Below are 27,638 nucleotides of genomic sequence, written 5' to 3' on the forward strand. Positions count from 1 at the left end.
TGAAAGTTGGTGCAGAAGGGTTTCTTTTGCCTGCTGAGAGAGACTGTTTTATGCGGATGTTGGCTAGACATGGGAAGGCATTTGCATTTCAGCCAGGTGAAATAGGTTGTGTGGATCCAAATGTTGTCTCTCCTATGGTCATATTTATTGTGCTACATGTACCATGGAACTTGAGGCCTATTCCTGTGCCTAAAGCTTACTTGCCAAAGCTGATGTATTGGCTAAATGAAAAGATTCACATGAAGATCTTGGAGCCTTCTTCAGCCCTGTACTGAAATTGTTGGTTTACTGTGCCCAAAAAGAATGGGGCTTTGAGATTTATTCAAGACATGCAACCGGTCAATAAAGTGACCATAAGAAATGTGGGTGCAAGTCTTGTGGTTGATGAATTTGCAGAGGCTTTTGCAAGTAGAGAGATCTATTATTTGGGTGATCTTTACTCGGGTTATGATCAATTTTAGCTTGCAATTGAAAGAAAGGATATCACAACCATGAAAACTCCTTTGGGGTTAGTACGGATGTGTACTCTCCCACAGGGTGCAGCAAACTCAGTGGCACACATGACAAATGCTATGAAGAGGGTACTCAGGGATTTTATACTACAATTGACTATGCCCTTCTTAGATGATGTTCCAATCAAAGGGTGTGCAGTGGATGAAAAGAATGAAGAGATGGATGCTCATGGATGCAGACAGTTTGTTGCAGACCATATTGTGGATTGTGAGAGAATTTTGACGCGTCTAGAAGAGGTGCATTTAACTCTTTCTGGACAAAATTCTGTCTTTGGAGTTGAAGAGGTTTTGATTATTGGGCTGCATTAGAAAGCAATGAAGAAATTGAAGCAACTCTTAAAATTTGCTCCTACATTGAGAAAGGCTGACTATTCACATGGAAAGGCTATCATTATTACTGTTGATACAAGCCCAATCGGGATTGGATGGGCAATTGGGCAAGATGATGAGGAAGGGCAAATATATGCAATTCTCTTTGGTGCAAAAGTATTGACTGAACAACAGAGAAGATATCCATAGGTAAAAAGAGAATCATGGGGAATTGTGACAGCCCTTAAATGTCAAAAGGAGTATTTTATGGGTGCTCATGTAGTCATTGAGATTAATTGTTTGCCCCTGTATTGGGTATGATTACTAGTTGTGCTACCCGGACATTGCTATGCTCCGGTGGATTGCATATATCAAATATTTGAACCCTAAATTTCAGCATATTGCATGAAAAGATAACCCGGTGGCAGACATGTTATCTCGAGTATGTTATGAGAATGAAGATGGGATGATGGATGAGGAGCAAGAAGATGACTTTCTTATGGCTAAAAATGATGTTTCAAGAGTGAATTTAGCAATGCAAGGTGTTGCTACATACAGAAGCTTGGACAACAAAGAGAAGACACTTTAGATGTTTTGCATCTTGTGTAGAAGTGTTTCTGGAAGACAAATATGTAGGAGAGTGGTTGAGAATTAGTCAATATCTCAGTACATTAGCAAAGAGAGATGAATGGTCAGATGAGGAGTTTAAGAAGATCAAGAGGAAAGCCTATGGATTTCAATATCTCAGTACATTAGCAAAGAGAGATGAATGGTCAGATGAGGAGTTTAAGAAGGTCAAGAGGAAAGCCTATGGATTTTTCTTAAAAGATGGATACTTATGGAAACATGCTAAAAAGAAACAGGGTATGCCATTGCGAGTTTTGGGTGATAGAGCTTCACAAGTAATTGTTATGCAAGAATTTCATGAAAGCTTATGGGCTGGTCATAGAGGTGTTTGGGGTACTTTTACAAAGATCAAAGAAAGATATTAGTGGTAGGGTATGTAAGGATGTTGCTCACATGTACGACATGCCAAATGTATTCAACTATGAGACATTGGGATGGATTGCAACTCACATATCCATTGTCTCTTCATTTTAAGTGGGTGGTGGATTTGGTCACAATGCCTACATGTCTTTGGCAAATGAGGTATCTTGTGCTTGCTCGTGAAGACTTGACTAATCAAGTGGAAGGGAGAGCTCTACGTACTAAGACGACAAATGGCGTATGTACTTTTCTCTTAGAAGAGATCTTTTGTCAATATGACTGTGTGGGAAAAATTACAGCAGATAGGGGTGAGCTAGATGCAGATGAGGCTCATGATTTCTTTGCATGGTTGGGGATAAAGCTTGCTTTAACATTAGCCTATAACCCTGAAGGAAATGGAAAAAGTGAAAGAGGTCATCCACCTTTTGTGAAGGCATTGGAAAAAGCATGTGGAGAGAAGGTAAAAGAGTGGCCACGATTGCTCCCTTATTCTTTATGGGCTGACAGAACAACTCATAGTGCTGTTACAGTATATATGCCTGCAGAATTGATATATGATAAAAAATCTATCATGCCGATAGAAGAGATGATAGTCACATGGAGTGTCTTACCTTGGGAGGAAGAGTTGAATCGAGAGGAGTTGTTGGCCTTACGCATTAGACAGTTGAAAAGAAAGTCAGAAGACATAGAGGCAGCAACTGCAAAGTTAAGGGCAACAAGGATACAAAATAAGAAACGGTTTGACAAAAGGCATAGACTGAGACCAAGAACCATACAAGATGGGGATTGGGTATTGGTTTATGATAGCAGTTTATATAATCAACATAGTGCCATGCGTAGAGTTTCCAAAAGATGGTTTGGACCCTATGTGGTAAGACAGATATTTGATAATGCTACTTATGCATTAAATGATCTGGATGGGACAGCCATCAAACTTTTGATAGCAGGGAAAAGAATCAAATTATTCAAAAGGCGGGAATCTACTACCTATGAGTTGCCAAGATTGGAAGAAAATAGTGGTCATGATACATGGGCTAGCCAGGAAGATATGGAAGATGAAGAAGTAAAGGATATGGTTGTAGAGGATGAGGAGGACTCAGAATCCGGTGACAACTAGGATTTTGGCACATACCGGAGGATGTGCAAGTTCAGAGGGGGTGGATGTTGTGATGTTATGAGGACACAGTGTGGAAAAGTATGGAATGCATCATCATCCGACTTCTTTATTGATTTAGAGAGTAAATGTGATCTGAGTCATTAGTATTAGTGTGAATTGCATGGATTATCCAAAAATACTAGATTTTGGGATAATTTTAGCCTATATTTGATATTATTTATTGTAAAAATCTAAAAAAGTTAGAAAAGATTCTAGATTAGGATGGCACGCAAAAAGCAAGTGGCTTTTTCAGCTAGTTAGGAGATTTTTCATAAAAAAGACAGATTGACGAAATCGCGTGCATTGCGACTGCTGTAAAAAGGCTGAAAACTACAGATTGAACTAAAAGAAGAAGGAGTGATCTGGGAGATCTGTGGGAAGGTGTCCTGGAGTTTACCCCCTTTTCGGAGCCAACGGAGCCATCAGATTTGGGTTCCGAGCAACAGAGAAGGAGCTGTAATTTTTATGCACGTTTTGTTCTACGAAGAAGCTCCAGTAGATCTAATGCCTAGAGATTGCTTCTGAATAGTACAAGGATTCCAAGTTCTTTCAATACATATTGATTCAATTCATTGTGCTTTGTCTTTGTCATGTTTACCACTTGTGTATTCTCTTTCTTCTCTTCCATATCCTATCTCTACTTCCTTCTACTTCTGATCCTCGGTGGATTCAACCTTTCGACAAAAACCCCTCCGACAGAGTGCCACAACACCAACTGTAAAGGCAATATCTGGACGAGTGGCTATCATGGTATACATCAAATTGCCCACGGCTGATGCATAAGGGATCTTGGACATCTCGGCAATTTGCCTGTGGAACCTTCACATAAGAAGGTAATGGACAACCAATAGGCTTTATGTCCTGCATACGGAAACACTCAAGGACTTTATGAATGTACTCCCTTTGTGAGAGGTAGAGTAGTCCCTGATGCTTGTCGCGCTTAATGCGCATACCAAGAATATGAGAGGCCTGTCCCAAATCCTTCATCTCAAAGCTCTTCTTCAACTGAGATTTAAGAGCATCCAACTCATCATAAGCTTTCCCTGCTATCAGCATATCATCCACATAAAGTACCAAAATAAGCAATGAGCCATCACGGGCTTTCTTTGTGTAAAGACACAGATTCATAACACTCGTGCTATAGCCCTGTGATTTCATAAAAGCATCAAACTTATGATACCACTCCCTAGGTGCCTGCTTCAAGCCATAAAAACTTTTCTTCAACTTGCACACTAGGTGCTCCTTGCTAGGTTTTGCAAAGCCCTTAGGCTGCTCCATGTACATCTCATCATGCAAATCCCCATGCAAGAATGCAGTCTTGACATCCATCTGGTACAAGTCCAAGTCAAGCTGCGCAACTAAGGCCAAAACCAAGTGTAGGGTGGTCATCTTGACCACATAAGAAAATACTTCATCAAACTCAACTCCATGCTTTTGTTTAAAACCCTTAGCGACAAGTCTTGTCTTATTAGTCGGCTTGGGGTTTCTAGGGGTACTTTTCAGCTTGTACACCCATTTGCATGGAAAAGCCTTCTTGCCCTGAGGCAGTGCAACCAAATCCCAAGTCATATTCTTATGCAAGGAGTCTATCGCAGAATGCATAGCCCTCTCCTAGGAGTGACTATCACCCCTGCGCATAGTCTCATCATAGGTGAGAGGCTCTCCTACATCTGTAACCAATACATAATGCATCGAGGGCTCAAATCTATCAAGTGGACATCTATCTCTAGTAGACCATGGCAGGCTCTGCGACCATCCAACACCCTGACCATGTGTACCAACTGTTGCTACAGGCTATTCAATTGGCTGTGTGGGAGCAGGTGGCTCCTCTTGGAATATAACCTTGCATATCTCTACCACCTTCTGAGGTTGCCTATGCATCTTGTCTTCATGGAAGATTACATCATGGATGCGGATGACTTTCCACGCTTGTTGCGGATCCCAGAGGCAATAATCCATCTCGTCTGCATCCCCATAGCCAATGAAAATGCATCTGACACTCTTAGGATCCAACTTAGTACACTTGTCATGGCAGAATGCCTCACATCCAAAGACACATAGATACGTATAAGACGGAGGTTTCCCAATCCATACCTCCTTTGCAACACCTGGAAATCCAAACCACTAGAAGGTGATCTATTTATGACATGCATAGCAGTATTGACTACCTCAACCCAAAAGCTCTGTAGTAAGCCTGCATGGCTAACCATACTGCGTATACACTCCTAGATGGTTCTATTCATCCACTCAGCTGGGGTGGGGTTTAGGAGGCGGTCAATTGATGCTTAATACCCCTCTCGTCACATAGTTGCTCAAAAACACATTGTCATTGTCAGTCCTAAGGCATTTCAACCTATGCCCACTTGACCAGTGCAAGCCATCTCTGAAACATAGCCAAGACTTCTAACTTAAGCTTAATGGGGCAAGCCCAGAATTTACACAAAAAATTGTCAATGAATGTCACAAAATATTTTGCACCACCCATAGACTGATAGGGCATAGGCCCATAGACATCTGAATGTACCAATGCTAGGGGCTCACTCATGCGTGTCCTACCAGACTTGTTATGCATATTCCTAGTCTATCTGCCATAAAGACAATGCTCACATGAATCAAAACATGCGTAGTCAAGGGGCGGTAAGTACTGCAAAAAGCCAAAAAGCATTTTCATTCCCTTCAAGGACATATGGCCCAAACGGGCATGCCAAAAAGATACATGTGGAATGGAACCCACTGACAAAACATTTTATTCCAAAGCTACCAAGCACTATGTATTTCCTCAACCACATTGTAATGCACCTGTTCAGTGAGAGACAAGATGAGGGTGGACTTGCATAACTCATCAAGCTCATTCCATTCGTCATTAGTCATAGTTTCAAGCTGCTCGCCATGCATCCTTAGTGGCTTTATTTGCGATTTATGCACCGATACCTGCCAAACTTGGTCTTCCAATAAGCATAAATCGTACCATCAAGCTTAGTGATGTTGAAGATAGCACTGTCAATGGAAGAAGAACCCATAATGTAGTCCAAAACAGTGCAGATAGTTCAAAAGTGCTTGTTGTTTTTTGCTCTAAACAGCCAAAATACCACCAAAACCAAGGCAAAATGACCACAAACTGATAGCTAATGATGCTGCCCACCAAGCTGTCAAGAATTGCGTGATGGGGGGATGTGCTTGAGCTGCTGCACCAAACACACACTGTATACACAAGAGGAAGCTCACTCAAGAACACAAGAAGAGAGATGTGGAGGCCAAAATGTTTTCTTGCTGGTTTCTTCTTCTTCTTCAACACACTATACAATGTACACAAAGTATAGATAAGATACAACATAAAGGAAAGTGGTCTTCTAAGTCAAACAGTGCATAACTTACTAGACTAGTCGACTGGCGTTATATCTTTGCCAGCTGTAGGTAGGTGTAACAAACTAAATATAATAAGTGATAAGTCAGTGGCCATGTGAGTATCATAATGACCACCAACGTGCTAAGTATAGATGTGCGGACTCATCTAGCCAGGCGGTCCATCATCAATGTCCGCATGTGTTGAGCTTGCTATCTCAACGCTCCCCCTTAAGCTCAAATCTATCTCTACAACTCCAAGTAAGCTTCGGAACTTTCGAAGCTTCTCTGCACCCAATGCCTTTGTGAAAATGTCAGCTATCTGATCTTGTGTGCTGACATATACCAAGTCAATCTCTCCTGCAAGTACCTTCTCTCTCACAAAGTGGTAGTGCACCTCAATGTATTTTGTCCTAGCATGGAACACTGGATTCCTAGCTAGCTGTATGCTATTCATGTTATCACAATGAATGACAATTGGACCATCTCCCTGCACGTCCAAATCACCTAATAACTTTTGCAACCATACCACCTCACATGCTGCCATAGCAATACCTCTATACTCAGCCCCTCTGTACTCGATAAAGCAACTGTAGGTTGCTTTTTGCTGCTCCATGTAACTGCTGCACTACCAAGGGAAAACATGAATCCACTTGTAGATCTTCTGTCTAATATGCTACTAGTCTAATCTGCATCTGTGTATCCAAAGACATGTATGTCCTTACCTGCCTCATAAAAAAGTCCATAATGTAAAGTGGACTTCACATACCTCAATATACGTCTAATTGCATCCAAATGATGCTTTCTAGGCATCATCATAAACTGACAGACAAGGCCAACAACATAGCTCAAGTCTGGCCTTGTGATAGTCATGTAAATAAAACTCCCTACTATCCTCCTGAACATAGTAGGGTCTTCTATCTCATCCCCAACATCAACACTCAACTTCACATTTTTCTCGAATGGTACTGAAAGAGGCTTACATGCTGTCATACCATACTTGGATAACATATCCAAGCCATACTGCCTTTGGGATAGCCATATACTATCATCACATTTGATCATCTCAATACCAAGAAAGTATCTCAGCTCACCCAAATCTTTCATCTCAAACTTCTTCTTCAAGAAGTCCTTAACTTTAGCAATCCCATTGTCACTGTCACATGTAATAATCAAGTCATCCACATAGATGACTATGATGACCAAACCTGCATCTCCCTTTCTCATATAAAGTGAGTGATCAGTATCAGAAACACAAAAACCAATATTGACAAGATACTCTCCAATCTTGTCAGACCATGCTCTAGGTGCTTGCTTCAGCCCATAGAGCGCCTTCTTTAACCTACATGCATATGTGGGATGCTCTAAAACCTCATAACCTACTGGCTGCTCCATATGCACTTCTTCTTGCAATTCACCATGCAAGAAGGCATTCTTAACATTCAAAATCCAATCTTTGGACGCTGCCAAGGCAATCACACACCTAACAATTGCCATCTTAGCAACTGGACTGAATGTCTCTTCATAATCTATGCCATATGTTTGAGCATAGCCATTTGCAACCAGCCTAGCCTTATACTGCTAACTGAACCATTTGCATTATGCTTGACTTTGTAAACCCACTTACAGCCAATAGCTTTCTTACCCTTAGGTAAGGATACCAAATCCCAAGTCTTATTGGCTTCTAATGCAGCCATCTCCTCATCCATTGTTGCATCCCAATGAGCATGACCAACAGCATCCTCAAAATAAGTGGGCTCAATATCCTCAACTAGTTTCACCATATAAGCATAATGGTGAGCTGTATCACCTTCAAAGCTAAATATTTTAACATGGTATCTGACCCTTCTAGATCTATATACCATCGGATCACTCAATGGAGCCTTTACATTTCTATGAGCTCTCTGTACACCTAGTGTCCTGACTGAAGGAATACCAAGCTCATCATCCAAACTCTCTGAACCACTAGAGTCTCTGTCAAATCCCAAATGACTGGTAGATGCACCATTACCATCCAACACTTTCTTCATTCCTTTGTCCTTCCCTGCAAGACTTATAGATCCACCTGAAGATGTGGGGCTACTCCTTAGTCTCCTAGACCAAGGGCTCATTGTAGGTATAGTACCAGATGATGTTTCTGGTCCACTAAGACTCCGTGATTCTTGTTTTTCTTTCTACATATAACTGTCATGATCATTATCATCATCTAATACATCACCAGCAGGTGCATACCAGTTGCCCATCTCATCGAAGATAACATCCTTGCTCACTCTGAACTCACCTGGACAGGGTTATAACATCGATACCCTTTCTGCTCTAAAGATTACCTAATAAAAATACATTTTTCAGCCTTTGGATCAAGCTTCTTCCATAGCTCATCTGGCACATAAACATATGCAACACATCCAAATACTTTCAAGTGCGATACATCGGGCTTCTTGCCAGTAAAGCATTCTTCAGGAGTCATTTCATGAAGTGCAGCTGTGGGAGTTTTGTTCATAATGTAGATAGCAGTATGGATAGCCTCAGACCAAAAATGTTTGGGCATATTCTTTTCAGCCATTAATGCCCGTGCAACTTCTGCAATATGCCTGTTTTTTCTTTCTGTAACACCATTTTGCTGTGGGATATACCTACAAGTAAATTTCCTCTCTATCCCATGAGAAGCCACTGAACTCATTAGAGAGGTACTCTCCCTCTCCATCTGATCTCAAGCACTTCACTTTTAAGCCTATTTCTATTTCAACAGCTACCTTAAAAGATTTGAAGTGCTGGATGCATGTTCTTGCTACAATCGACTTGTCATTCTCAGACCATGAGGCGTATGAGAAAACCATGAAAACGATTGGCAAGCCTAGCGACACACTCTCCGTACCAGTCTGCATGATGGCAGGAACCCTTCGGCGAAAGCCTAAGCCTGTCAACTTCCAAGTCCCAACTAACAAAAGGGAACTCTAGGAGATGCTGGAATACTTGACAGACAAGTTAGCTGGCAATTCAACTGCAAACTTCAAACCACTACTGGATCTCTTAGGTGAATCCAAGTGGCAATGGACCAGAGTGCATGACTTAAACCTCATGTATAACTGGGCCCTACTCCCTGACCAATGATAAGAGGTGTACCAAGCCCTAGGAGATGACGAGCAGTCTGATGAAGGGGATTCTAATGACGAATACGAAGACTGCCAATCCTTCAGTGATGATGGAACTGAGGGTAAAGTAGCTATCGTAGAATACGACACTGAAGGACAAGAAATAGAGCAAATACGAGAAGACTCCAAGCCGCAGAAAAGAAATATCTTTAGGATGGAGTGAGGGGTCATGAGCATGGAATGTGACCGCGCCTGGTTGGAACACGTAGGAGCCATAGACCTTGAACAAGCAGGCTTAGCCCAGCTAGGGATGACACCAGTCCCTTAGGACAGAATCACCATCTGAACTATGTCCACTAGGGGAGACTAGCTCTTCTAGAGAAGACGGGGAGTTCGACTCTGAGTCGGAGGTTAGTTCGGACAATGATCCAGAAATCCCTAGGCCGCCCATGACTAGACGCATGAAGGGGGACCTACCCGTCCACCTGAGGGGCAGACGGTTAAGGCAGGAAAAGGTAAAACAACCCAAGGATACGCGAACGGAAGAACATCGAAAACCACAGGACCTCCCTAAGCACTTCACGAAATTCAAAAAAGGGGATAGGGTAGCCAAACGTCAAGGACAAACCAACAAACCAATCGAGGGACCAGCCTAGGTCAAGGAGGTGAATCTGGCCTGGGAAGGGGAAACACCCCGACCAGTCTTCATTGCTGACGACTTGACTGAGGAAGAAGAAACTAGTCTTGTCGCTCTCTTGCGAGAGTACATAGACATATTCGCCTAGTCCTTGGAAGAGCTTAAGGGGGTAGATCCCAATGTCGTGACTCACAACATACCCATAATGCCAGACGCAATGCCGGTCAAGCAATGGGACCGTACCCTATGAATCCAAAACATGCTCATGCTGTCAAAGAGAAAATTGGCAAACTGATGAGAGCAGGATTCATTTACAAAATTGAGCACACAGACTGGGTATCACCCATAGTCATCGTGATGAAAAAGAATGGAAAAATCCGAGTGTGTGTCAATTACAAGAAGGTGAACGTTGCTACGAAGAGGGACAACTATCCATTGCCGTACACCGAGCACATGCTTGAGAGGGTGGCAGGCAAGGAAGCCTATAGTTTTCTGGATGGCTTCTCAGGGTACAACCAGGTGCAAGTGCATCTTGTGGACAGGCACAAGACCGCCTTTGCCACCACTGAGTGGGGCATCTTTGCTTACATAGTCATGCCCTTCGGGTTGACTAACGCCCCTGCTACGTTCCAATGCCTCATGTGCACCATCTTTAAGGACATGCTTCGTAAGGAGTTAGAAGTCTTTGTCGACGACCTGTGTGTCCATTCGACCTGGATTGAACACTTACATAAACTCCGCCCAGTCTTTGAACGGTGTCACTTATATCATCTCTCCTTGAACCCCTTAAAGTGCCAGTTTTGGGTAAAGCACGTATGCATCTTAGGGCACGTGGTGTCAAAGAACGGCATTGCCACTAACTTCTCGAAAGTCAGGGTTATTGTTGACCTTCCACCCCCAATTAATTACAAGGGATTTCAATGCTTCTTAGGCCATACCGGATACTATCGACGGTTTGTACTGAACTATGCGTTGATCGCCAGACCATTGTACAAGCTGCTGATTGTCTTCGAGTGGACCGAGGCATGCCAACGAGCGTACGAAGAATTGAAAAAGGCTCTAACCACAGCACCAATTCTACGAGCCCTAGATTGTACCATTACCTTCCACGTGTACATCGATGCTTCTAAGTTTGCCGTGGGGGTAGTGTTGTGCCAACCTGGTGAGCACAACTTAGATTATCCAGTGAGCTTTGCTAACAGACAACTCACTGAGATGGAAATGAACTACTCGACAAACAGAAAGAGAGGGATTAGCCATGGTGTTCGCTATGAAGAAATTCTGGCATTATTTATTGGCCACACCCTTCATCTTTTTTGTGGACCATCAAGCCCTGCTCTATCTAGTAAACAAACCTTATGCTACAGGACACATAGCTCGATGGCTCCTTCTGCTCTTGAAATTTGATTTCTCCGTGGTTGTGCGGAAAGGAAAACAGCACTACATGGCTGACCATATGTTACGCATTCCCACGGGAGAAGCCGCTGGACAAGGCATCGTTGATGAATTACTCGACACCCATCTATTCCACCTGTCCAGCGAGAGAGATTTATTTAAGGCTGATCTAACGCCATATTGGGCGGATGACATAGTCCAAGTGCTTGAGCACGGACTATCTGAGCAACCAATAAAAAAAAGCCCGACTTAGGTGCTTAATCCTTAAGATCCAGCCCTATCAGTTGATTGCAGGCCAACTCAATAGGCTAGGGCAAGACGGATGCGTATGTGAGCATGAGATGCAAGATGTGCTCTCGGAGGCACACAGCGGCATTGCGGGAGGACACTTTAGCAGAGACACGACAGCACGGAAGGTGTTGCAGTCTCAACTATGGTGGCCCACACTTTTCCGCGATGCCGCGCGATTCGTCAAGCATTGTGATGAGTGCCAACGGACAAAAGTCCCGATTCGCAAGGATCAGATGAAGTTGACCCCAATTATTGCTCGACAACCCTTCGAAAAATGGAGAATTGACTTCATAGGACCCATCAGTCCTGCGGCGCAGTACTCACAAGCCAAGTACATCATTGTGGCCACAGATTACCTCATGAAATGGGCAGAGGCAAGAGCCACATGTAAAAACGGCGCTAGGACGACTGCCAAGTTCTTATGGGAGCAAGTGATCTCGCGATTCAGCTACCCCATCGAGTTGGTCAGTGACCAAGGCACGCACTTCATCAACGAAGTGATAGCGCATCTCCTGTCCACCTTTCTCATTATCCATTGCAAATCATCACCATACTACCCTCAGGCGAAGAGTCAGGCAGAATCCACGAATAAGATTCTCGTCTATGTCCTGACCAAAGTAGTCTCAGCCTCACGTAGCGACTGGGACAACAAGCTTATGGCAGCTTTATGGGCTTATCGTATAGCTTATAAAACAGCTGTCGGTCAAACCTCGTTTAGACTGACCTATGGAACAGAAGCAATCCTACCCTTAGAATTCTTTGTTCCTAGCCTGAGAATAGCCCTTCAAGAACGATGGGAAGGGAAGGAGGCATGGACGCAATGCCTGGTCGAGCTTGAACGCCTATCAGAGACCCGTCTTCTAGCCACCCATGCACTTATATGTAAGAAGGCACGTTCATAAGAGTTGGTTTGACAAGCATGTCAAGCAGCGCGACTTTGAATAGGGCGACTTAGTGCTCCTCTACTCCATTAAGGGACATAAACAGAAAATGAAATTTCGAGGCCATGGACCTTCAAAGTTCGTGCGATCATCCGCACATGCAATGTCGAACTCGAAACCTTAGATGGTGAGGGAATAGGCTTCTTCAATGGCAGTCGTGTCAAGAAGTACTACCCTCCCACCCATCCTTTGCACGAGCCCCTGATGTTAGAACCGTCTGTCAAAGTACGAGTGGCCACAATCACTGAGATTGATGACGAGGATGAGGAAGCCATAGAGCCCGCATACCTCCATATAACGGTCACTGCAAAACAAACCTGCGCTTTCAATGCTCTGATTGATGAGGGAGCAGACTTCAATGTCCTAACTCACGATCATTGGACCCCGACCACCACTTCAACCCATGAATGCTAAATTAAGCCCCTATGGGGCCCATTCCTACGCACTCCTCGGCAAGTGCAAAGTAGCCGTTTCTATCGAGTCTGAGACTGTCGCAATGATTTTTTATGTGTTGCCAAATGCTAAAGACGCAGGCATAGAGTTGCTGTTAGGGTGCACTTTCAAAAAGCAGACTCACTGCAATGTTGATTATGAGTCGCAGCGCATCCACCTCGCAATAGGCAACGCTCGCATTGTCACAGCTTTCAACAAGGGCTGCATGACTTCATCACCGTCCGCAAAGCCACCAATAGTATTCTCCATAACCAAATCTAAGGAGGGGGTAGTGTGCAGCCGCCACCTCCGAGAATTCAGGAATCACAGCCCACAGTAGCAAAACATAAGGCTCAACAGCCTAGATTTCAATGGAAGCCTAAGCAGCCGCAACCGGCGACTAGGAGTCGGCGCTTCTATCCTCATAAAACCAAAAACTCTAAACCTAGGAGGCCAAGACGCAATCACAGAAAGCGCCGCATGATCAAGCAAAGATGGATCCCTAAAGCCCTCTTACGTGCGTAAGGCTACTACGAGGGAAATACCTGGCTGTGGATCCCTAAGGCCCACACAGCCAAGGGCACCATTCATACACTGCCCTCAAGCTTGATCAAACTGCGTTCCATAAACCCTCAAAACCACAAGCCGCAGTGCTCTCCTGAACCACAACCATCCTCCTCATCCATGCCTAGGCCCAAGAGAGTCCCACAAGCCTACCGGCCCAAACCGTAGGCTCCGTCACAAGAGTCATCACCCGCCGAAGTCAATCCGCCTCCCCAACTCCAACCTGAATGCAGCAGCCCGTTCGTCGTGGCTGCTCCTAATCCACTCAACATCTAAGCGGCCCAACCACAAACTCACGAACCCTCCCAACCGCCCATCTTCGTTGTCAAAAGCTCTTGTTAAGTCAAACCTCAACCACCTGTCGGCCTTACACCCTCCTATGAACGAAAATCCTTTTTAGCGCTAGCCGCTGACCTCGCTAAGGACATAGGGGATGACGTGGTGGATTGTATTAAAAGACTAGATGACACTTTCGTGTCACTCATGCTAAGCTACGACCGCTTGGACTTAGGTCTATTAGAAGAACCCTTTGCAACTGAAGTGCAAAATATGCCTTGCTCTTGGGAAACCTTTGAATTCACGTTCGCAAAAGCTTCTCGCTCCACTGCTGAGTTGATTAACAGTAAAATCTCCAAGGAGTAAGCCATCAAACAGCGCCTTATCACGTCATACGATCCACGAACCACTTCTGCTATCATTGACCAAGAAATCGAGAGTTATCACAACTCGCTGATATTGGATCACCTTTCTTGAGGCAGTGGTACGCTCTTAGGTTGCAATGGGAAGTTGAAGGATGTCGCATAATGACCAACGCTGAGCAACGCCGCGCCATCAAAATAGTAGAGTATGATCCCACTTACGCCGCGCCCACCTCGTATAGAGTGTTAACCACTCTTCGGGGCCGACCCATGGAAGAACACATCAAAGGACACCCCTACCTCGATCGCTTGTTGACTGAGGAAGAGTTACACATTTCTAGCCATGTCGACTCTGGTGACTTCCTCACAGATGTTCTCACATACATCATGCATGTGGGAATTCGACCCTTTGATTTGGACCGCGAAGCTCAATTGGAGTACAATCAAATTTCTATACTTGGCTCCGTCACAAGTAACTCCTACACCAACATGCCGAAAGCCCTTGACCTTTTGACCCTCAATCCTAGGAAGGATTCTTCTCAAGATGGAAGGGGAGGGGGTAAGGTGAAATGAATCAGATGAGAAAGGGGTAAGGTGAAATGAATCAGATGAGAAATGAATCAAAGGGGGTAAATCAAAGCAAAATCAATGAAAAACATAAACATATATTATGAAAAAACGGATGGGGTAGGAAAATGGGCATGGAAACTTTGAAGTAAAGGGCAAAAAGTCCAAGTCTAAAGAGGAAAATCTACATTGCTTCTTAATGAATTCATTCAAAAAGCATAAAGTTTTTCTTTTCCAGCAACATCGAATTAATATGTGGAAAGCACTAATGAAAGTTACGATTTATGGTAGGTATATAAAATGTCGCAGCAAGACCGCACCCACCGACTCCCTTTCACAGACGAGAAAAGAGAGCAATACCGCATCCACCTAGAGAACCGCGCCTTCAGCCAGCTTAAATTTCGAACCATCCACAACATAGAAGTTGTGTGGCCAAGGAGGAAGCAGCTAGGAGGGTGGTTGAACAATGCAACCTCACGAAGTAAGTTGAAAAGTTCTCGTAGGAGCCGGACCACCTGAAGTGCTTGGAGTTCCTTAGAACATACAACCCAGATCAAGAATGTGGCAATGTGACGGTGGCAGAGGAGAAAATGCAAAGTAGGTACAGGTCCGCTTAGACCCAGCCTTGGTGGAGAAGGCTTTGAGGTTGGAGCCAAAGATGGAGAGGAAACATAAAAGGGATGTTTATGCCATGCTTAAAATGAAGAGGGAAGATGTGCTCACAAATGACGACATAAGCATCCAAGATATCCCCGACACAGAAGCCAGGATGCAAGCAAAGTTGATACATGTGCTCTTCTCCAGCCAGCGCTACAATTCATTGATGCATCGAATTAGCATACATGTGCTGGAGAATGTAGCAGCCCATACCCTAGATGAAGTGGATTGGAACAGGTATGTGCAAAAAACGATTGACCAGGCAGCCAAAGCATTGGCCCTAGGAAGTGTGCTAGTAGGAGGAGAATCTCCAACCTCTAAAGCTATAGAAAGAAAGAAATCCTCCTCCAAAGCCTCCTTCATCGGGTATGGAGGTGTATTGACTGCCCTCATCCAGGAGGCAGTGAAGGAAGCACAGGATGCAGAAGAAGGAGAAGGAGAAACGCCAGAAAGGTCGCCTCCTCGCCAGGACAGGGATAGGTCCATCGATAGAACTGAGATAGAGGAAAAAGGGGAATGACAGACAAGCAAAAAGACAACCAAGAAGCCCAAAAAGAAGACAACGCACAGAAAGAAGAAGGATGACGAAGGCAAAAAGAAGGAGAGAGAAGACTTGGAAAGGGCAAAGAAAGAGTCCCTAAAAGAGGCCAATGAGAGAGAGAGGAAGAAGAGACAGGAGGAAGAAAAGGAGAAAGAATAATTATAGAAAGCAAAGAAGGCATCGGAACAGGAAGCAGAGGAGAAGAAAAGAAAGGAAAAAGAAGAAAAAGAGAAAAAGAAGGAAGAGTAGAGAAAAGCAGAGGAGGAAAGGAGAAGAAAGGCTGATGAGAAAGAGGAAGAACTAAGAAGGAAGGAGGAAGAGGACCTGGCTGAAGCCACACACCGGTCCATCGAGCAACAAAGCCGAGCTGATGAATTGGGAAACTTGATCCCACATAGAGAAGAAAGGCGAGGGCCTAGCACACAGGTGTCAGAGATCATGCCACTTGTAGTCACTAAGGGCAAGGGCAAGGCCCCAATTCATCCAATTCCTACCCTCCTGGTGCCTTCCACTGAACCCACCACCATCACCCCTAGCATCCTGCATTAGGGCCAAAAACGCTTCAAAAAATGCACTTTTGTTAATCACGGGAAACCAAACTCAACTAACTAAGGTGGCATACTAACTGAGCCACGAACTAGAGTAGATAAGGATAGCTGTCATGTAGCTATTATTCATGGGCGGTGTACCAACCGTATCTGCAACTGACAAGGCGGTGACATAAATGCACAACGGTCACCCTGGCATATCACGAGTGGAGCTCGATATCTCAACAGAGTGGAGGGTGGCTGTTGGCATTAATCTATCTCTCCTTCCAATCTCGAATGGTTAGAGATTGTGGAGTCATTCCATTAGTAGGGAGAACATATTTGGGATGGTCAATAGGAAGAAATCCATAATGATTGTCATAGATAACCTTCTTTAAACGTGCCAGCCTAGAGGAAACTAGAGAGGGACCACAAATATGACATGCATGATATCCTGATGTGGTTAAACCTGAACAAACAAGTGAATTAATAAAATGCAATTGATTCAAGTCTTGAATTTCAAATATAGAGTTATATACATGTACTTGAACACTCTCCGTATCCTGGAAAGTCATGCATGGGCCACAACAACATGGCCTTCAACATGAAATCTCTAGAGGATATAGATGCGGTTGTATCTTGCACCTCAATACCTTCCCATAACATTTTTAACTCTTCAATCAAAGGATCTAAGTAAATGACCATGTTTTTTACCTTGTGCTTTCCAGGAATCAGAAGGGACAACATTACATGTCCCTTTTTAATTGCCATGGATGGAGAAATATTATAGTTCACCAATACCACTGGCCATACACTGTATGATGTGCTTTTGATGCCAAATGGATTGATTCCATCCATACCTAAACCAAATCTCAAATTTCTTGGCTCTTCTTTGAAAACGGGCCACAAATTATCTATATGTTGCCATGTCGGTGTGTCTGCAGGGATCCTCCATTTTTCATCACTTGAACAATGACTAGCATGCCATGACACGAGCTTTCTAATAGACTTACACTTGAGCATAACTTGAATACGTGGAACAATCGGAAAATATTGCAAAATTCCATTTCGTGATTCTCTCTTCTTTTTTAGCCAAAACCCCTAAAGTCTGACATGTTTTGGAGTCCCAAAGACGTTATTTACTTACAAATCTGACAAAATACATGACAGAGATGTGATGAAATTAATAATGAGTTTTTTGAAAGTCGGGAGATCTTTCAATATTGTTTTTGGCGCCCAATACATACTCATTTGGGTTCTTGGCGCTACTTTTTAGTTCATTCACCCCTCTTTGAGCTTCTTTCTCTGCGCTTTCATTCTTTTCATGGCTTCCTCCAGGCGCCCTTCTCGTTTAATACACTCTTGCACAGTCTATAGCCAGGGAGTAGATGGAAATTTTGAGCCCAAAACCTTTGCTGTAAACGATTGGGTTACCATGCTGCCATCTTGCAAGGGCTCCCATAAGGTGAAAAGAAGAAAACGAGAAGATATAAAACATCACTGGAAGGGGCGTATCATTGCCTTCAAAATTATGCCCGAAGGCTGGTTTGTCAAGGTGCAACATGTTTACATGGCCAAGGATATGCACTTGCCTCCAAACGAACGTGTTCCCCAACAAACACATTGTAAGTTATAAGTTGAATAACGTATATAATTCTTTTCCATTTATGCAAGTTCTAACAAACGGTTCGTCATTGTAGATATCTTTCCGTCAACAAGTATTGAATGACAACCTGTGGAAAGCCTAAGTGGGACTTTCCATGCCATTCATAAGGTATTGGCAGACATTATTTATGCCGATCAAACTGTGTCTTTTTATAGTGAATGCAAGGTTTTTATATATTATGCACAGTATGTGGTTCCCTCTAAAGCGGATAGGTATGGGAATATCGAAGATTTGCCATTGCCAAGTCTTTCATCTCTAAATTGGGAGATTCCTGACAAGGTAACAGTGCAGAGTTTCAAATTCAAAATATCTCAGGATATTAAAAAGTCCATGACAGCTGGAAGGATCTCAAGAAGAATACGTTTATCATGGTTTGTACCCCTCCATATCTTCGTGGCTTGCTTCAAAACAGCAAATTTACAAAGAACGAAGGTATCTTGGCTAAGTAGAAACTTTTCGGAAGAGGATTTGGACAACACTATAGGGACGCATTGGAAATCTAGAGAGTGCGATCATAAAGGTGATATCTTGAGGTGCAGTGCATGCCCTTAATCCTTGGCTTTGGCTTACAGTATCCCTCGCCAAAATCTTGCTTTGGGCTTTGATTACAGGCGATACAAACTAAGATTGGGTATTTGGGTTCCCTTGGATTCTGATACAGATAACACACCATATAAACTTGTGGTGCACGTTTTTCCGCATGAAGAAGTAAAGAAGGTGAATGTTACTTCCAATTGGAGTCTGAAAGATGTGAGGGATACCTTGGAATTGCTAGACAATACATCCCCTAGATATAAGTTCAAAGTGAATGGTGTAACAATTGGTAAAAGAGCCGAGCGCTCTTTCTTTTGTACGAGTTGTTTGTCTTCCACAATTGTGAGTTTGGGGCCTTGAGAATGAAAACTTGGCAGGAATTTATCTTAATAGACTGTCCTTAAGATATTTTTTAATGGGAACTTCATAAGCTATCGTGAAGCAAGTCGCCTTTCGAATGTGTATAAATAAAATGTACATTGCATCCGATTTATAAGTGAAAATTTTCATTACACAATGAGGTACAAAAATTGCATAAAAATGTACAAAGCCAAAATAATAAGGCTCGTGTATAAAATGTACATTACATTCGATTTACAAGTGAAAATTTTCATTACACAATGAGGTACAAAAATTGCATAAAAATGTACAAAGCCAAAATAAAGAGGCTTGTGTATGCTTATGTTTGCTATTTTCATTCTTTATCGATTTCTTCAAAGATATTTTTTCTCACAGGGCCTTTCTTTGATTGTTGAAAAAATTTGACCTTTACAGGTAGTCTCTTTTCTTGGGGCTTAAGAGGGGATGGATCAAATTTAAGAGGAGAGAGCATTGGCATTCCTTTTTTCTTCGACTCTGCAGCAGTGGTCCCATTGCCTTTTCCCTTGCCCTTGTCTTTACCATTGCCATTGTCCTTACCCTTTCCCTTGACCTTTCCCTTGCTTGTGCCCTTGGCCATTGAAGTTTTGGGAGGAAGAGGGGAGTCAGGATCATACGGTGTGATTGCTTTGTCTAGAATCAGCTCGATGCATCTCTCCCTTATCCACCAAACATATGATTCAGGATAGTCTCTACACTGTAAGAATAAATGTTATAAGTTAGTGAAAAGACATCATGATAAGGGTTACACAAACATCAAATGAAATAAACTTACATTCACTCCTTCTATTTGTAACAGCTTTGAATCCACTGTTCTGCAAATGTTTGAGATAACTCTCCATCCACAAGAATGCGCATCGCTTTGCAATGGAACTTCTTGTAGAAGAAAAGTATACGGCCTTTGAGGATCAGCAATATCCTCGTATGTTGTATCCAAAAATGTAGAAATGAGTCTACCAGCACTGCAAAAGGAAGCTTTGTAAGTTCAAAATATTATTTATAAAAGAAATCAAAGTAAGTAATTTTCTTCCAACATACATTCGTGCTTGACCGTGAACACCGCTGAGAGAATTCATAAAGATAATTTCCCTTGAAAGATAGTTAATGTAGATGAGAATCCAATGCCCTCTGCAAATTCATAAAAGAGGTGAGTAGAAGAGTGAAAACAAATGAACATAAATTTTCCTCTACAGAAAAAGAAAAATACCTTTCTACATAAGGGAAAAAGATGTGGTAATTTCTCACACTATCGAAGCTACGAAAAAATGGTGAAATATTAGAACCAGATTTTGCAAAAAGTCCCACAGAGAGAAGTGGATCAACAATGTATATGGTTCTTCGGATATCGAGAGTGAGAGAGGAGACCAATGCCCTGCAGATAATAGCAAAAGCTATTCAATACCAATTTCATCCAAAATATAATTGAACCTATAAGACTTAACTTATGCAACAAAAAACCTTACCTTATGCAACAAAATACCACGGAGTCAGATAGTTGGACATCCCTTTTTTCCAACATGGGCTTGTCCTCGGGAGATATACTAAGATATTCCTCCTCAGGTTCCCCAGCAACATTCACAAGAATCTGCCCATACACTTTGCCCATCCTCTCGCTGTTGACGGGAGCAAGTGATGCGGCTTTCCTCTTGTAAACATCGTCTTCAGTTTCAAACACCTCCTGATTTTCTTCAGTCAAGAAAGCCTCCTGCTGGGTGGCACCCCTTGTAGGGTAAAGGTGACTAACATCCTCAACATTTAGCTTTTTCTCTTTCCTGGACAATTTTGGGGGAACGTTAAGGATTTCAAAGGCTTTTTGATCATTGGAAGGCAAGGGCCTCAGGACTTTGTCAAACCTATACCTCACTCTGCTAATGATGCTGAAATCTTTATTCATAAGGGTGATCCTATGAGCATGGGCGGCAGCAATGTAAGCGTCGTTCATGAAATCAATAACAAAATCTTCTGCAGCCTCTTGCAGGGCAAGAATGGCTGAGAGTTGCCACTTCTTATTTAGACCAGAGACAGTTGCCACTTGAGACAATCTATCAGAGATCTCTTTAACCACCCTTATAAAAGCAGCTTTTGGAATGACATGCTGTGTAGCTCTCTGGGCTTTCCTGATCTCACTGAAACATCTCTGCATATAGAAGAACTTGGACTTCCTCTTTGTCTTTTGTGGCTTGGGGTGTTCAGTGGCTTCAGCAGATGTGGGCTCAGGTACCATTGTAGGGAATGAATCTTTCACAGGGTAAGCCTCATCCTTTGCTTCCTCAACTTCAGGTGAAGAAACATTTATAGAAGATGTAAGGACAACACCTGGTATAGGGGGGATTTCTGTTGTAAAATGCTCTGGAGCCTGTGATGGACCAGCTTCTTCTACCCCCTTAGATTCATCAAATTTCAACTTTCTTCTACCCCCACTGTCCTTCCCATCTAGATACACTCTTCTTGCAGTTTGCTTTGTCCTTGCCATCCAGAAAAGCAAAAATAACAACCAGAAGGACAATAACTGAAAGACAAATTGGCGAGGAAAGTGACGAAATGAGCAATTTCGATACGGCGCGATATGAACAAAGCGAGCAGAATGGAACAGCGCCTTCGCTCCGTATTGGAGATCAGATGCCGATACGGCGCGATATGGAGGAAACCAACACTGCGTAAGGAAGCCCTCGCTCCGTATTGGCACGATATGGAGCAAACTGCTGATACGGCGCGATATGGAGGAAACGAGCACACTGTTTGGACGCCCTCGCTCCGTATTGGAGATCAGATGCCGATACGGCGCGATATGGAGGAAACCAACACTGCGTAAGGACGCCCTCGCTCCGTATTGGCACGATATGGAGGAAACTGCTGATACGGCGCGATACGGAGGAAACGAGCACACCGTTTGGATGCCCTCGCTCCGTATCGGCACACCTATTTTTGCTAGCGAAAAAAGGACTTGTATCGCACCATATCGGCAAGCAAGGCGGGAGAGCTCGAGAAATGAAAAGTGTACACGTCGGAAAAATGACCACTTATATACCCAGGTCAATCATGACACGTGTCAGACACATGTCCGATACTGATTGTGCCACGTATCTGCATTTATGGTCCGTATGCTACGTGTCAAGTAATGACCGGTCCACTTGTTCGCCACATGGTTATCAGCCACGTGTTGCCCAACAGCTACTGCCACGTGTATGAGACTAACGAATACTGCCAGGTGGCATAATCCGCGCCTACATAAGGGTGTGTTTCTTATATGTACGGCTTTTTTCAGTTTCCGACCTCTGTTTGTATTGCTGATATGGCACGAGAGCGACTGTTGGTTTTCTTCGCTTTCCTCTCTTCGCTTCGTTTTGGAGGTTCTGTAGATCTAGTCTTCTTTCAGCGTTCCTCAAGCTCGTGTGACCACCTTTGTTGTGGCTCTAGCGCTTCTTATTGGGATCACCGATACGGCACGAGGGGGCCTATCCGTCTGAGTCGTTTCTCTCTTATCGCGCCGTATCGTCAGAAGTTGGAAACATGTCTGAACCCATAGAATTCCTAGGATCCAAGGTTTCTCCAGGAACTGGTAAAAGAAGAAGGCTTTCAAAAGGCTCAAGTGCATCAACATCTGATCAGCCTGTGCATTCTTTTTCCTCTCCATCCTCTGCCACCAGTGTGAGAAAGCCAAGTACATCTCCAGGGAAGCGAACGTCAGTAGTGAGAGGTCAAGGAGTATCAGAGCTCATTGATATCACTCCATCAGAGAGGCTACTTGATTTTATGCTTCAGAATGGAATGGATCTCTCATTCTATGGAGTTGTGAAAAATATTTTTAATCCTGATTGGGAACTTGACAAAGTTCTGAAATCTTGTGAAAAATATATTGTGGAGGACTTTTTGGAGTTTGAAACTCTTGTAGGTCCTTCTGTTGAAGTTGGCACAATTGAATATGTCCATGTTTCCATTGGGTCAACAGGAAATGAAAAGGCAATATTTACTAGAAAGTGCAGGGCCCACTCTCTGGAGAGATTTCATTCAACAGACATTTTTTGCTGCACTCATTCCAAAAACTGCAAGATGATGAGAAAATCTGTTGCTTTTATTGTTTTCACCCTTGTCAAATACCCTGTGAAAGCTGAGGAGCAACAGTTGGAAGGAGCAAAGACTGCCAGCTTTTGCATGTTGGATGATTTGGTAGATGAAAGGGAAACAGAGGAGGTTGTAGATACAGATTTTGAGGCTTCTATTGCTGAGAATTTGGATGTTGCTCACTTCAAAGCTGAGACTATCATTGAGGAGAGCCAAGGAGATACAAACCCTCAACCTGATGAGAGTTCTCACCATATTGTTCCTTCCCTGCCATGTATACCTTTCAAGGACAAGGAGTACATTTTACTATCAGATATTCAAAAACTTTTTAATCTCAGGGAAGATTATTGTCTTGCAATTATTGCAGAGGCTTCTGATGCTGCAAATGGGATAATTGACACAGAAAATGAATCAAAGGAAGAGATTCTGAAACTTGATAAAGAAACTCTAGATGATAAGTTTATTGATGTTGGTGAGGCATTCTCTCTTTGTTTTGAAAAGGCCAAAGAAGCTGAGAAAGAGTTGAGTATTACTGATGAGGACTTCGATCGCATTCAAAGCGAGCTCGGCATTTCCAATTTTGGAAGAGAGGAGTCTGAATATGTTAAAGAATTGACTAACACCAATGAGACAGCATCATCAATTAATTTATGGAATCCGTTTAAATTGGAGTACGATGAAAATCAAGTGGTAAGATAATTTTGAATTTGCTTTTACACATTGGTAGGTTTACATTTCATGCTCATTCAGTATGGGTTTTATTTGCAGTTGGAGATTGCTGATACAGATAACTTCTTGGGGCGTGGCAAAGGATCGAGAGCTGCTAGTAACACCACCAAAGACATTGCACTCGGCCACTACTTGGCTAGGATTGACCCTGAATCCTTTTTTGTACTTCATAGTAGTTTCTCAGAGGACGCAGCATGGCCGATACTTTGTATTAAAGCTCTTACAAGGCTTCTAGGTTTCTCAGGATTACAATATAATGCCCACAAAATAATGTTTTTGGAAAAGACTGCAGTAATTAGGATTTTTGGCTACGGTCCAGGTTACTCTGCTTCTAGAGCAGGATACTTTTTGGTGTTTTCATCCTACGCCTTAGCTGCAGACAGAACTGATGTAAAATCTATAGCTGGCTACAAGAGAAAAAAATTCCTACGTTATAGAGGAAAGATTCCTGAGGAGGAAGAGAATGTGAGAGTTTTGGAAAACTAGCTTTGTATATATTCTTTCTTATATATAAAAGTGCGATTGCTCATGTGTCATTGCCGTCTTTTATTTGCATTCTTTGAAGTTGTCGTCGAAAAAATCAGTTGAATAGCTCCTCCAAAGCATTGCTTTTTGTAACTCCTCCCCCATGCCTTGTGCTTCGAAAATAACTTGTGCGTGCTTGATAGTGGGATTTTTCCATGCCTTGGTTGCTATAAGTTGCTAAGGGGCCATGCTCCTCCACAAAGAAAGGTCCATGAATATGAAGAATATGCTGCAATACAAAGTAACACAAATTTTATACCAATTGAAAAACCTATCAAAATAAGCCGATATTAAATAATTATTACTTTACTAGATAAAAAGTGATATCTTTTTCTCCCCATTCCTCTTTTATCGCCTGAACAAGCTTTGTGATTGATCTTTTGAACTTTTCCGCATATGTATATGTTGTCTTATGTTGCCTGAGGAGTTTCAGAAAAACATCAAGGTGTATCCAGACCTCCATTCTAAGAAACGCAAGCCTCGGCGTGCTTGCAACATTTGTTGTGATCTCACATAGCTCTCTCCAATACTCCCAAGCCGCATTCACCTGCCTTCCTGAATGGTTTCCTAAGAATCGTCTAGCTTTTGAGCCTCCCATAGAGACATCGGCCAAGATATCTCTTGTTTTTCCTGAAAGTATTGGATCCTTTCTCAAGTGAACTTGGCCCCCATGAAATCCCATTTTCGATAGCAATGCCTCGCATTTATCAATACACTCATCTGATAAAGATAATGGCTTAATGGAATATGCGTAGTCAAGATGCAACCTGAGAAGCTTATCGATTATTCTAATCTCTGCATGCAAAGTACAAATATGAACATTCTTAAGAGAGATGGAAAGAATGGGATCCCAGATGTCTTCTATGTTTTTAAATTTACTCAAATCTATAGAGTCTCTATTTGGGGCTCTTCTTACTGGTCGCAAACTACTCCAATCTTTGGATCCAATACTTTCCATGCAATAAATGCAAGGATATTTTGCATTTGCACCATTACATATTCCAAGCATACATTTGATAGTTTTCAAATCAGCACTCATATGCCATTCCACATTAAATTTACCAACCCCATCAACTACCAACATTTCGCCTTCACTTTGAGACTTAATGATATTTGGAATACCTGTATGGTTGAACAACCATTTCAACGTTTGATGATTTTCAATTGGTACCTGGGCTGCACCAATCCACCAAATCTCCATCTCGGATTGGATCTTATGCAATGGAGCTTTGCTCTCGCCATTGCCATGGTCCAATGCCATGTTCATGAGGCAAATGCTAATTCTTTCCATCTTCTGTCCCTTTTGAATCTGTGCTTCATCCAACTTCAAGGCAAACTTTAGAACACCATAACTTTCTTCTACTGTGATTTTATACATGTGAACCATTGCAATTTGCACCTTTTTTAGATCAACCCATATATTGTTAAACTCATTGTAATAAAAAATTGCCTGTTTTTTTTGTTTTTCATAGGACATAGACCTTTCGATGTGAAAGTAATCTCCAAAAACATGTGGAATCTTGCGATTCATAGAAATTCTTGCAGTGGAAACTGCAAGGGCTCGGGGCAATCCAAATATAGTTACCCTATTGCGTTTAAGATTTTTAAACCATAATCCAGAGATAGCACGGTAACCTTTTCGACTTATACCCACAGTATCACATGTCTCTACGATTTCATTTGCTTTCACTGTGCCTTTTAAATCCTTCACTAACTCTCTCAGAGTTGGACCTCTCAAATCCACATTTTCTGGTGACTTAAGAATCCTCAAAATGTCTTTCTTATTCATGGTTTCCTTCAAAAGTTTGATTCTTTCCTCATTCTCTCGGATATTTATGCCTAATATGTTAGAGACATATTTCTTTGTAAGATTTAGTCTCCTTTTCTTTGCTCTCTCACACAAGCTGGTTATATTTTTTAATGGTCTCTTCCTCTCTCTAAATCCTACTGGAGTTTCTCTCAAGCGTATTAGCTTATTCTGCAATGAATTGTTAACATTTTTCAAAATATCAATCTGACTTGTCAACTCTAAAATTTTTGTTTGTGTAGTTTCTAGTGCTTTTTTCATTTCGTGCACTTGAGCTATATATGTGTAAGATGCAGAGTATAACCTCATACAGTAGCCAAGCATTCCATTGTAACCTTCTCCAGCATATCTTATATAGTCATGGACATTAAAAAAAGGAGGTGGTTTACCTGTAGAAGGATCCCTGGGATAGATATTTCCATCCACCCACAAATCTATATGCTTCATTCCTTGTGTTCGCAACCTGTTGGCTTCAATCTCATCTATCAATACTCGATGATGTATACTTCTCCAAGATGTGTAAGTCGGATCTAGCTGAATAGATAGCTTGTATTTACGTGTGCTTGCACCTGTGTTATTTGAAGTAGTATTGCTAGACATTCTAGCAAATGAACCGAGCACCATAGGGAGAATGGCAGGGTGAGGAAGCAGAACTTGAGATTGATATGAACCGATTCCGGGAGGATGTAGTCCCACAACCCCCCTCGCCGCAATCTCATGAGCCACCACAGAAGGACCCATCTGCGGAAAGACAAGTTGCATCTAGGGAAAGACGCAGAAAGCTAGTAGTGGAAGCCAAAAAATAGTTGAGAGCCAAACCAGACGTGCTGCCGTCCGCACCCCTCCCACCTTGCCCTGATGATATCCCCGCTGGATTCCACGCAGAACTGGTGCTATGGGAGAGACAATAACAAGAAAAGGATCCATTCACCTTTAGTTTTCTCCTACCCAATAGTCTGCGGAGGGTCTTGCCGCTCAAGGTGATGGATGAGGTGATCGCGATTGGTGGCCAGTTGGGGCAAAGATGGCTAGAAGAGCGAGAAAAAATCCTGACCTCTTGGGGAGCAGAAGCGGTTGATTACTGGCAAAACAAAGTTTTTGAAGTTCCACACACTGTATAGGGCTACAAAAGCCAACCCTTGTGGAGGAGGCGAGTATGCGACATCAGTATGCTCGCTTGGATGGCGTTTTGTAACACCCTGCCATTCGAGCAGAATAACCCCACCTACATGGAATACCCTCAAAGGGTAGGTGTGGATTTTGATGCCACCCTCCACGGGCGGTACGACTTCCCTATTATTTATAACTCTAATGTAGTATCTTTCGAGCATGCCCTTCTCTTTAATCCC

The sequence above is a fragment of the Lygodium microphyllum genome, chromosome 24 (assembly GCF_053477565.2).
Source record: "Lygodium microphyllum isolate KBCC chromosome 24, Lygodium_microphyllum_v1.1.10, whole genome shotgun sequence".
Taxonomy (NCBI): domain Eukaryota; kingdom Viridiplantae; phylum Streptophyta; class Polypodiopsida; order Schizaeales; family Lygodiaceae; genus Lygodium; species Lygodium microphyllum.